We start from the raw sequence: 14321 nt of genomic DNA on the forward strand, positions 1-14321 counted from the left end.
AAATCATTTAGCTTGTGAATTCAATCAAACAATTATACATTGTTTCTTAAAGAGAGTTATCTACCGAGAATCCTAAAACATGAACTATTTGTACAAATCAAAATAAAAAACTATAATATGAACATATATAAATAATGAGAAAACTAAAAATATATTCATTGAAAACTTCAAAACATAATTATTCAACTAAAATACAAATTTAATAACAATCGATATAAAAATAAAAATAAAAATTATAACCTAGGAAATTAATAAAAGCAACACACGTGGATTGACATATTAAAATTAACAAACTCCATAATATAAACAGGAACTCAAGTCACGTTATCTTGTTTTTAGGAACGAAGAATACTAGCCACACATATAACTAGATGACATCATAATGATTAAAAATAATAATAAGAAGATAATAAACAACTAGATGCAAAGGAGAAGCCAAATATATGCTTTTGAATGTGTAAGTGTAGATGGCTTTGTGTTTCTCCTAGGCTTCCTTGATCTCCATTTTGGCCAAATACATTGCAGAAATTTCCAAGTGGATAAAACAAAAAATAGTCACTAACTCAAAGATGATTTCGCATGATTTAAGTTGTGGGAAAAGTGAATAATTCGAAATTAATGAATTACATGAAAGAAAAAATGGAATAATTGGAAGATATGGGACATCTTGACTTAGGAAGAAAGATAGGAGATATTTTGATTAGATATTTAATAATTTCAATTAGATGATTAGAAAATTCTTTCTTAATTCCAATGGGCTGACTAAATATAGACTCCACGGGACCCAAATTTTTGTTTTTAAAGTTTAGTTATGTAAAATGACCATTTTGCTCTCGGCTCGTGAAATTAATGTTTTGCCCGTCGCTACTCTAACCAAATTTGAGGGTAGAATATTGTTCTATCTTGTTTCATTGCAGTAACGCTTCAATCTCGTCTCCCAAATTATGCTCGTAGCTTTCTAAAAATTCAATTTTAAAATCTGGGTCCATTCTCTATTTAATGAAATACTCCCTGAAATCAAAGTAAAGGTAACTTCCAAAAGGAAAATTATAAAAATATAATAAAAATGCATTTTAAACAAGTAATTTATATAATTTTTTAATTTAAAATTTGATTATTTACTTCATTTTAAAGCCCTTTGAATAGTATAAAGTCCCTTAATTCTATATAAAAACATGGTATAACATAGGGATATATCAGTTCGTCTTCTTGAGTTATTCTTTTTAATCATGTGCATTATGTTAACTTTTAGTAAGAAGCTCTTACAATTAGTGAGGATAGTTTGGAAAGAATTGAAGATAAAGTTTATTGAAATCTTATACTACCTCCGGTTCTTAATATAAGACCCTATTTGATTTTTATTTTGATCCTAAATATAATATCATAATCCACTTTGTCTCTCATATTTATACTCTTTTTTTCAAAACAGTCCTTCTAACAATGATAATTCTAGTCAATATACTTGATTAATAAGGATATTTTAAGAAAGATAACAGTTATTTAGGAAAAAACTAACTCAACTTGCTTATTTAATCTCCTTAAATTAGTCAACTGGCTCTTATAATTAGGACCGGAGGTAGTATTTATAACCAAATTTAATCATTCTATTAACTCTTATATTAAAGAGTAAAAGTATTACTCCTTTCGGTCTTATATATAAGCTTTACTTTTGGAGATGGACCTAACCCAAAATATAAGCTTCATTTTTGAATTTGTCTGAGTATTTATTACTTTGTTCCTCTTTTGCCCTTAGTTGACTATATTTAATACTCTCTCTCTCTCATTAATATTACCCTCATATATTCTCTTTCATCTTTTTTTCATTTATTACCTTTCATTTACTCTCTTAATAAACATAAGGGCAAATTTAGGGGGGAAAATCCATTTCTGACATATTTATTATTTTTAACTAATTTTAATTTCTAGTTTGTTAAATATGATTCAGTTTTTTGAAGCTTATATATAAAACCAAAGGGAGTATTTTTTATGAATTTATTAACAGTGAGCCGTTTTCTAAATTAGCATACATTTATTTACCAATATATTATTGATGACAATAATATCGAATTACTCATATTGAATAAAAATCTGTTTATTTTTTAATCAATTTACACTAGTGTTTTTCAGTTCTTACACAAATTTCACTGATTTTTACTTCTGGGAACATTTTGAATTAAAATAAATTTATTTAATTTAGCGGATTATTAGTTGAATTTCTGATTCAATTAGGATAACATAATTTCATGTTATAACATTTTTTTAAAAAGTGTTTAAATATATTTTTAGTTTTTTTACAGATAAAAAATTTATGATATTACTCGAAAATTTTGGTTTGATTTATATTCTTTTGAAAAACTCATGTAACTTAAATTTTTCAAAGAAACGAAATATTGTACAATCCGTTGGCAAAAAAAATTGTATAATCCATAAATTTCATCGCGCCCTATTACACCATACTTTTTTTTGGTTCAATACATTATACTAATTATGGTTAATATAATCTTTGATCTTTTAAGTTTGTATGAATTTTGGTTTTAATTTCTCACATTTCAAACAATATATATATATATATATCTTAATCTTTTAAGGGACAAAATGATCTAGATTTTTATTAAATTATAGGGATCAATATTTTGAATAAAAAAAGATTGAGAGATTAAAATCAAGATGAGAGTAAATTGGAGAGACAAGAAATTATATTAACTCCTACCAATTACATAAAAAATAATTTGCTTATCCTCTCAGGCAATTTCCTGAATCGTACGTCAACTGAGGGGGAAAAAAAAAACTTTGATTGAACCAGCTTTCATGGGTGAGGAACAAGAAGTTCAACCCAGCAATAATAATGGAGTATAAACTTTGCTTGAAATTGAGGTTAAAGAGTATAACCTTCTTTATATATATATATATATATATATATATATATATATATTAAAAAGAGTATACCCTTCCAAGCTATGTTGTTGCCTATAAAAAAGATGCACTTTCATTAAAGTAGTTCTTATTTAAAGTAAGAAATATTTAATTTATTCGAAATAATAATAAAACTAAATAATTGCTTAATTCTAACGAATATTATACCTAATCTCTTTAAAACACTCGTATAATATTAGACTGTATATCAATTTATATATTTGATAAATTAGTTTAAAATAAATTATAAATATAAGAAATGAAACGAATTAAGATTTTATATTTAGGATCATAACTAACTCCTTGATTAGCTCTTTTATTAAAAATAAGAGGAATAGTTCAAAACTCAAAACTACTTATTTAAGTGGCCAAAGCTCGCGTTTCTTGCCATAGCCTCCGTATGTGATAATGTGAATACATGGTTATTTTGTTTTACCCAAAAAAAAAAAGTCATTATGACCTCATAGGCTAATAATACATTTTTTGTGAAGTCAAAACGTTCTAATTTTTTTGGCCAAAAAAAAAGGTTCTAATTTTCTAAATTGTCAAAGTGCACTTTTTTTTTTAACCACACGTGGCCCTGAACAGATATATGATTTCGCATTTGTTTCCCTTTAAAAATAGATGTTCAGACCAAAAAATGAAAAAAAAAAAACCGATAATTTAATATACACGTGGAGAAGCGGAAAGCCATAAAAGTGTATGGTAGATATCGTGTGTGTTAGTAAATGGTGTATGTAAGCCAAAAGAAAAAAAGAATTAAATGATCTAATCATGCAATAATGGGTAAAGGGCAAGCATATAGTTTTAAAGATCGATTGGGCATTGAAATTTTAGTGTGAAAAATATAATAATAAGAAGGGAACGGAGGAAAGCGTGTGATTATTGATTTTTTGGTTTCTCTCAGTCGGCAGGAAAACGCCAAGAAAAGCGGTCGATTTTTTGTATTCACACTAGACGGCATCCAATGATGCAAACAAGCGCCAACTCGTCAACTTATTAATAATTTAAAATGTTTTTTAAATGAAAATAATGTGTAATTTCAAAATTACAAGAATATAATAATTTATATAAATTACTTTAAAGATTATTCTGTGCATTAGAATGATTTATTATTGGTATAGATTCACAAACAAGCCCAAATCATCAAACATATATTCTGTACGTATAAGTTCTATTTATAATTATAATTATAAATTATAATGATATGTTATTATCCTTACTATCCATAATAGTACCATTTTTTTACTTTTATTTCAGTTTTTTAATTCAAGAGAATACATATTCTGGCCAAAAAAATCTAAAATATATTTTTTATTATGCTTCTATCCCTATATTCCCAACCGAAGTTTGTAGCTCATTCTTGTATAAAAATTATTGCATATTCTTAGGAAAAAAATTGATATAAAATGTCTAGTACATTTCTATCTGATATAAACCTTATTACGTTATTATTTTTATTTCCATGTACAAATGATATTTTGTATACCAAACAAAATTATCATATTTACATCACCTTTTATATTTTTTCTTGGCATTTCACATTTATAAAACAGACCAAAATGAGTATAATTCATGACAATGATGGAAAATGAAAGCGGCTTTATAACTTATGTAGTGATCCCGCGTGGCATTTCGAGGAGACAGGCCAGTATACACCGACTGTTAACAAAACGCGGTTCTACAGAGAGTGCATATTTCATTATCATATTTACGGTTAAGGTATTACCAACACTTTAAAATATTCTGTAATGCATCCACTATCTTGAAGTATTCTTTCAGGTACATTCAGTAAACTCTAAAATATTTTGTAGTTTATCCAACATCGTAAAGTACTTGTTGGTTTATCACCTTAAGAAATGATGAAAAATATTTTATGCTGCTTGCTATACATTTAATACACCTTTTGAGAAGTTAATAATGAAGTTAGAATTGCTGATAAATTAATAGTTTAAAAGCACAATTGCTTTTCAAAAAAATTAATATTTTTAGAGCAAAATTACACCACAAAATATTTTAGGGCACGAAGAATTAAATGAATACAAGAGAGTGTTAGAGAGAGAGGGTTCGGGCTTTTTCAAGATTTGTTCAAGTGAAATCCCCGAAAGCAACCTCTGGATTGCCTTGGTGCTAGGAAAAAGGAAAATGAAAAGGGAAATAAGAGAGAATCAAGCATTTAGAACATAGGTATGGATAGAAATCTACTACTACAATCCCTAACAGGGGAGAAAGGGAAGTTACAAAAGATTTCGGGGCTGTTCTCAGGAGATGTCTCTCTTCACCCTAGGGAGGAGGAATGGATGAATATGGATGAGGGAGGTAACTCCAAATAAAGAGAGCAAAAATTGTCTTATTGTAAGGTGCTAAAACCAAATCCAACCAAGGGCTACAGTCAATCTAACCAAGGATGGGAAGAGGAAGAGGGGGATGGAAATTTATTAACTTGTAATAAAGAAGAGATAAAGAGTGGAGTGAAAAACGCGAATATGATTAGAGGGCCAAAGATTGAGTTTCCTGAAACTAAGAAGAAATGGACAGTGAAAAAATGAGAGAACACATTGATCATTAAGCTCTTGGGCGGAACCCCAAGTTTCATACAAGTAAGGCGAAAGTTGCAAAAACTCTAGAAAAAATTAGGCAATCTTGAGTTGAATGATATTGGTAATGGGTATAAGGAGATTAATGATTATTACTTTGCTCTTGAGGGAGGTCCGTAGATTATTTATAGTCACTATTTGATTGTGCAAACTTAGAATTGAATAACTTCAACCCCTAGGTAGGGAAAAAAAAATCCAGAAACTTGCAATATGAATCAAATTGCTAGGACTTCTGGGAGACTATTATGATAAGAAATTCTTCTACAACCTGGGGAACAAGATTGGTACAGCCATTAAGATGGATGAAATGACTCTTAAAAAGGGCAAAAGCCATGTATGCTAGGGTGTGTGTAGAAATTGATTTGAATGCTCCTCTTTTACCTTTATATAGCTTATGGGAATGCTTTGAGGATCGAGTATGAGGGATTATATATGATATGTGTTTTTATGTGGATGATTTGGTCATGATAAGAACCATTGTCCAATATGAGTTCATCAATAAAAGGAAAAGGAAGAAGGCAACCAGGCTCATCAGAGTCTACTTTTTTAGGACTTAACATGGATGGCTACGAATTGAGTGATTATGAGCAATCCTTGATAGTATAATTTTGTTGTTTGAATGTGGCTTAGAAAAACTAAAGATAATGATTAAAAATTCCAGGATAGAAGTTGAGAAAGAAAACTTACAAGACTAAATAAAAATTAATAAATAGATATTTAGAAGTCTTTCTTCATTGCCATACCTATAGTTCTCTTAAATAATCTTGGGAGTTTTGATTTTTCAAGGACTAAATGATCATATTTTTTAGTGCTTCTCTTACATTGGAAAGTAGACTTCTTGAGCTTTCCAACAAGTCCTAATTTGTAATCTTTAGAGACTTGTGGAATTATGAATTTTTGAATTTAGGTTACATTTGCTTTGTTTCTGGCTGTGGCGAACTATGTTTTGGCTGTGGAGAAAGGACCAAAAAATAATATGAAACTCAATTTTTATCCTAAAAGCATATTAGAGAGGATAGAGTTCATGGATAGCTTGGTTTTGCTCTGTTAGAGTTTGATCCCAAGGCCCTATGATGAAATTCTAACAACTCCAAACCTGGTGGTAAGTTCTACTCCCTCAAACCTACTCTTCTCTTGATATCCGTAAGATCTAAGTGGAAAAATTGAGGGTTTTCTATCTAGGATATGAATCAATTATAATTGATAATCCTAGTAATAAACCTAGTAATTTAAATATAATCTAAGTTGAAGAAACCTAGAAATTAAATCTAAATCATAGTATATCTGTTCTTACTCCAAACTTTAGAGAAGCTATATGGGGTAAAATTTTGAGTAACAATTTGAAAATCTTAGAGAAGGAATTATGGGATTGTGACTGATCTTATGATTCCTGGGTTTAGTTGATTCCCCATTAGTATGTGTCATCCTTTTCCTACAGTTACTACCGTGGTTGAAATAGAATCTGCATCTAAAGTTTAAGGTTAGGGAAGTCGAGTGGCAAACATGGTTTGCCCTAACGTGCCACCAACTTTTGCTAACTCATAACTCTCAAGTCTTTAAAGGCAAGGATGAACAAGCAGCTGAGGTTGTTGCTGAGGTGAAAGCCATAGCAAGATGGTCATCTTTGACTATGAAGGAGGAGGTTTGGAAGCTAGTTGGAAAAGGATACGTGAAGCTTAATGTCAATGGGGCCTTCTTAAACGTATATAAGAGATTGGTTTGTGGTGATGTCATTCAGGATCACCATGGGAGGGTACTATAGGGATTCATGGCCAACCTAGCTCTTAGTGATAGCTTTTTTGCAGAGGCTTGGGGGCTCCATGGGGGCTTAAGTTGGCCTTGGATTTAGATATCTGACATGTGATTCTAGAGATGAATTGTAGAGACTTGTGGAAAGTTTAAGAGTTGATGACGATAGGCAATGCTATCATAATATCATTCGAGAGATCCACTCAATGTTGGGACGCTAATGGCAAGTCCATGTTGCTTAGTGTAGTTATGATGCTAATGAGGTGGCAGATGCTCTAGCCAAGGAAGCATTGGTCATTATGGAGGGTTTCACTTGCTTCTCCAATCTATCTACATATATCTCTGAAGTCGCGGGAAAGGATGCTATGGGTACGAGTTAGCTCTATTCTGTGTGCTGGTCTGTTTGTCCATGGAAAAAAAAAAAGAAGGAAAAAAACAAGAAGTATTAGTACTCTGCAATTTTGCACAGAGTATCAATGTCTAGTTCTCTGATTTAAAGTATTTTAGTATTTCAAATTTTTCCTCTAGTACATTAACTTTTTTATTTTTATAATTTTAATTTTAATATTTGTCTTAGAAGTATCACATTATATACATATATTATAAATATATATATTATTTAAGAAAATTTATGTCCTTTTCACTCATTTTACATTTAAACTTACTTTTTTATTTATCATCCAAATAAGTTTTAGCTTGTCAAACTCACTTTTTTACACAAGTCAATCTAAAGATAAATCATATTGTACTAACTGATTTTTATACTCTAATTTAAATTTGCAAAAGTCGGATACAATAAAAATTACTTTTATTACCACTAATCCAAACACATTCTTAGTGATTGTGATTGGTTTCCTGACATGGAAAAAGGTGAGGTGAGAACTTCTTTTTTTTTTGGGTATGGGAGAATATTTAAATTGTTTTCTTAAAATTCAATTCCATAATGGTCCTAAGATTTTCAAGGCCATAAGAGGATTTCGGAGTCCTCGTCCGAGCTTTGCATGTTTTGAAGAAATTTTGTTCTCATTTTATCAAAATATTGAGAAACTTATTTTTATTTTATTATATGCACCAAAATGGCAGACAAAGGGACCAAGACGACAAGGGATGGAACTGGCAAAGCTGAAATAGAAGTCCTATTCGCTTTTATGTCACCGAATAATCCCAAACACCTCCAAACGGCCTTTTCGTTATTCCTATTCTCTCCCCACTCGTCGTAACCACGTTTACAACCACAAAAGTGGTAATCCATGAAAGGGACAACTTGTACATGCAATCATTCTCTTGCAATTTTCTGGAAATTTCTCGTACGAATTCTGAACACAATTAATATAAAAATTCACAAAAATAACTGTAAATTAACAACATTTTTTATGAGTCCAGATTAGATCATGACTCATCAAAAGTGTTAAGATATACTTAATTAATAAACTTTTAAGTAATCTGATGCTATTTATAAGATACACTCAAAGAATATCTAACATTTTAATCGTGTATAAAAAAAATATCTAACATTTTAATCACTCTTTTTTTAAAAAAAATTATCCCCATTAGTTACGTGTTATATCAATGCATTTTTTAAAAAAATTATCCCCATTAGTTACGTGTTATATCAATGCATTAATCATCTCTAACACTCATATTTTTCTCACATTATATGATCTCTTGTATTATCATTTTTCCTTCAATCCTATACATAAGATACAATCCTTTTTAGCGACTTGATCCTATTTATAGGATAGACTTAAAAGATATCTGAAATTTTATTCATCTTTTTATTTTTATCTCTATTAATTACATATTATATTAATAATTAATTATGTCTCACACACGTATTTTTCCCACTAATCCTCCCTCTCATTCATTCTCTCTATATTCATTTATAAAGATATTTTTCAAAAATAAAATATGTATACCAATTTATTATTTTTAACCAATTTCAACCAATTTTAATCTACATAATTTGATTTTTGGTAATTTGTACCCCCCCTAGTCCTTATTATAAGGGGTTATTTAGGAGAAAATTTTCATCTGTATTATAATGGGTCAATAGGGTTATTAATGAATTTCTTCCTAGTTTACCCCTAGTTACAAATTATTATTACTCATATGAATAACTTTTCACTATCTTCTCACAATTTATTGTAAGAGTAGGTTTGAAAAATTTTGTACTCTTTGCTCCCAAAAATAAAATTGTACTTTTGAAACACATTTAATCATATAACTATCATTCTTTAGTCCATGTGAATTAACTTGTTGACCCCTTATAATAAGAATAAGAGGAAGAATCTTATATATATGCACTGAACGGAGTACTATATTAGAGCATTGTTGGACTCAATTTGAGTTAATTCTAATATAACTTTTTGATTTATAAAGTCCAAACCTTAACCCCGGCATTAAAAAATTTGATAAAAGTTTGCAAAGAACCCGTGTTATCCCAGACGAAGCCAGTTGTTGTTTTTCTTGTATATATAATTGTAAGTAATACGAGCAAAGTCATCTTTATTCCCGTTGCTGTAAACACGCTTCCCAAAACGATTAGGCCATTAGGACACCATGTGAATAATTAATATTCATTCTATTCTTAATATAAAACTTAATTAACTAGTTTGAACAGATTAAAGATATTAGTTGAATTAGTTAACATGATAGTTTTTTCTAAAATACTCTGGACATTTTGATTATTATTAGAAAATATTAATAGGGTTAATTTGAAAAAATGATAAATATATGAAATAGGTCTTATATATAAGAGCAATATTAATTTCTTAATTAGGTCCTATATTAAATAACAGAAAAGTATTGCATTTCCTTCATGATTAGTCAAACTTAAAGAATTTTAAAATCACCAAATCCATAAACAACACGTTTAAGTGTAAGCTAGCCTTCACGGTTCCTATATCAGAACAGAAAACAAAGGAATAAACAATTAGTTAAGCATCTTCATGCACTTTGCCTGAACATGAAAGCCACTAAAAAGATTGCACCGTCATATTGCAATTATAATATTTCTTTCCTTTCCTTTTTTTTTTAAATGCAAAGACAATTTTATTGAAATATAAAATGTCATGAGTCAATATTCAAATCTCTATTAGAAAAAGTGTCCATATTCACCTCATGTTTGGATTGAGGAAAGGAGAAAGTAATACTCCTCTTGTCCTCAATATAGAACCCAATTGTTGAGTTGGTTTTGGTCCTAAATTTAAGACCCATTTCTCATATTTATTAATTTTTTCTAAATTACCCCTATGAATACTCTCTTAACTATAATCAAGTAGAAGAGGGAGAGGGGTATTAAGAAAGATGATTATGGTGTTTTAGGAAAAACATGTCATATTTCTTATAATTAACTAACTTACCTAACTTTTTTAATCTAATCAAATTAGTTAAATGGGTCTTATATTAAGGACCGGAGGAGTACTAATATAAAAATTCCCAAAACTAGTAAAAATTATTATTCTTTTTGAAAGTTTTCCTCCCTTGTATTCTCTCCCCCGTAATTTTTTTCTCGCTTTTCCCTCCATCCAAGTGTAGTTAGTGCCTAACATTGGCTGGAATATACATCTAATTAAGTACCATTTGGATCATCTTATTCAAATATTTATAAGCCTATTTTACGTATATCAAGATAAAACTCTCTCGTATATATAAGCCACCGCAATCAAGCTCTTAAAGGATACCTGCGTCTTTTTCTTTGGGTACAAACCTGCGTTTAATAAAAAAGAAATCATACAACGTCGGGCCTTATTGCATTAAGTAAAATAATGCAAATCCCGTAAGCCCAACGTAGAAAGAAACAATCAAAGAAAGCACAGGGGCCCAAACAGACAGAAAAGCGAAATATAAAACCAGGAATACAGAGGGAATCGCATCGCAGAAAGACTTGGGCCTCGTTAATTAGAATTTCTATTCGAAATGCAATTGTTGTGTTGGCTTTTGCCTTTGCTTTTAAAAAATAAAGAGGCAGAGTTTTTTCATTATGTATTCATTTTCAAATAAAAATATAATAATACAATATTATTTTTCTTAAAATTTTTATTATAAAAATTAAATTTTAAAATAATTAGATAATTAACAAGTTCAAATTTCAGAGGTTGGAATGGTCAAAGTCCTTACTTTAATTTTTGAAATAAATTTCATATAGTTTCTATCATTAATTTTATTAATATTATTGAAATATGTTACTAATATTAATTTATCATCAATATTTTTATTCTTTTTTAATTACAGTCGGATATATATATATTTATGGTATCAAGAAGATGTAGAATTAACTCAATTATTTATTATCATTGTACACACACATATATAAAGATGAATATATATATTTTCAACCAGGAAAAAGAAAAAGATAGGACCCCATATAGAGGCACAAGCAGAATTTTAGATTCCTATGGTTAGAAGTTTCAATAACAAGATTATGAGCATTTCTATGATTTACAAATTGATACATGCAGAAGAGGTATCCTGCGTGATGAAGATGCATCCGAGGAATCATATACATGGCAGACACATCATAGGGTCCCAATGGTGGTATCATCAATCAATCAATTATATTCTTGAAAACTTGTAATATCCGATACGTTTGAAAATGGGTCGGATATGAAATTGTAGGATGCGAATATATTCAATTAATGAGATTTAAATAATATCTTGATTGAGATTTGAATATATTGAATTAAATAGGAAATATTATAAATAAAAGCAATTTCAAATAAAGATTCAAATGAAAAAAATTAATAATTACCTTTGAATTTGAATAATATCTTAATTGAAATTTGAATATATTGATTTAAATATGGGGTATCATAATTAGATAGCATGTCAAGGCTTAAATAGAGAAATAAATCATTAATTTCAAATTTTCATCTACTCCCTAAAGATTTTGCATCTCTAATTCAAATTCTCTTATAATAAATAAAAAAAATATTCCTATTAGAAGTAAATTTTAATCTATATTAGATCATGCAGTTTATTAAAATTTTAAATATAATTAAATATGCTAATCCATGCATCGCATGAGGAAGAAATTTCTAGTTCATGTCATACCATGTCATGTCATCTAAGAGATGCCCATTAAGGCATTAGACCCATCTCAAACTAAATGTCCAGTAACTATAGACCCAAGAAAGAGCTGGAGATTGTGGATCTGGCAAAAGGGAAAAACACACGCGCACAAAGAGATTGAGGAGGTTGAAAAGAATATTTGGGCTTCAATTCGCTTGCTTCAAACGACCGTAATGTTATTTTTTATTAGATAAAGGACCATAACATTAGCATATATACTAAGGGAACAAAGAAAGGCTTAATCTTCCATATATTTTAGCCCAAATACATGTTTGTAATGGGCCATGTAGGACTTTTAGAACGTGGCTATTCATTGTAGTTGATTGAAGATAGCCTAAAATGAACTTCAAATGGTGCAAAATGTCCAATAGTTGTTGAGTCTTTTATTTAATTTTACTTATAAAAAATCAATATATAAAATAAAATGATTATTACAATGTCATAGTTCAAGTTAACTACTCAGGGGACAGGGTGATATGACATCACTAAAAACAATGAAAGGAAAGGGGAAAAAAAGCCTTAAGTGTAACATCCTAACTTTTATTTTCCTAACAATTTAGCAAAACCATGTTGAAAAAAGATGGGGTTAAAAGAAGAAGAGTGTAGCTCTCTGATGCCAAGGCAATTTAGTCAAATGTTGTGGCACCCAACTCTATCTTCTTTGAACTAATGTCGCCTACACATATGAATGAGTAAAGGTAATATCATATGTCCATAATACTTAGTAATTTTCCAAATTAATTAAGTTCGTGCTAAAAAACCTAGGATGAATCATTAAAAGATGTACTGCGCTCTTTAGTCATGTGAATTAGAATGCCATTTGGTGGAAACTTCTTACAATTAATAGGAATATTTTGGAGAGAATGAAAGATAAAATAGATTAGGGTATTTTTATATTTGGGACCAATTCCAATCCCAACTATACTATAGCAAAGCAGTTTGTTACTGACAGAATTGGCAATAAAAAATAATTCTGTTACTAATTTCTGATAGATTATTGTTAGAGCGGTGAAATTTTTTCATAGGAAAATTTCTATAATTAATTCCGTCACTAAGCCCATTCCATCATTAATTTCAAAATTTATTATTTTAGACTATAATCCTACAACAATTTATACAGTAGCACAATTAATAATATAATGATTTAAATATATTTTTAATTGTAAAACAAATTGATGTATTTGTGGAGTTAGTGTTAATAAAGATATTATCACTATTCATCTCACCAGTAGATACAATGATACATGTCGAGGTAGAAAGACGATTTCTTCAAAAACTTGTTTTATGTTTCATTGAAATCAATTCCTCTTTATCATTAAGAATAATTAAACAAATATGATAAGAATAGTAATAACTTTCTTATATAAATTAATGTAAGAAAGAAATAATTGTATTATATATAATATACATTGAAATATGTGATATATGAGAGACAGTGAAAACTAGCAAATGAATTTATATAAATACCTCAATTTATGATTATAGATCAAACTAATATTAAAGTGAATTTTAAATATGAATTACAAAACAATGAAATTTGATTGTGATATAATTAATAATTCGTCACATAGAATAAGTTTGGTCTTCAACACAAAGACAAATGGTATAAACAATTTTTTTTAAAAAAAATTATGTATGATACACACATAAGTAGGAGAAAGGTATTTATTATAATCTATTCAAATCATTTAACTTTTATATAGAATAATTTATTTGATTTTATTATAACAGTGATTTTTTTAATAATTAGAATTTTTTTTACTAATTATAAATGGTTTTTAATCAAATATATAAAACACAAATAGATAATGTAATATAATGCAATATAATACATATATAATTAAGTTATATGTCTAATCAATGTTAATTAATAGTAAAATTAAATTTAAGAAATGTATTAATGAAAAAATAACTTATTATTTAAAATTCAAAATTAGTTTCATTTGAAATTAATATCATATTAAAGAAATATTTTAAAAGATATAAAACATT

This window comes from Neltuma alba, unplaced genomic scaffold, assembly GCF_004799145.2.
Source record: "Neltuma alba isolate B1F8T4 unplaced genomic scaffold, ASM479914v2 tig00010174_pilon, whole genome shotgun sequence".
Taxonomy (NCBI): Eukaryota; Viridiplantae; Streptophyta; class Magnoliopsida; order Fabales; family Fabaceae; genus Neltuma; species Neltuma alba.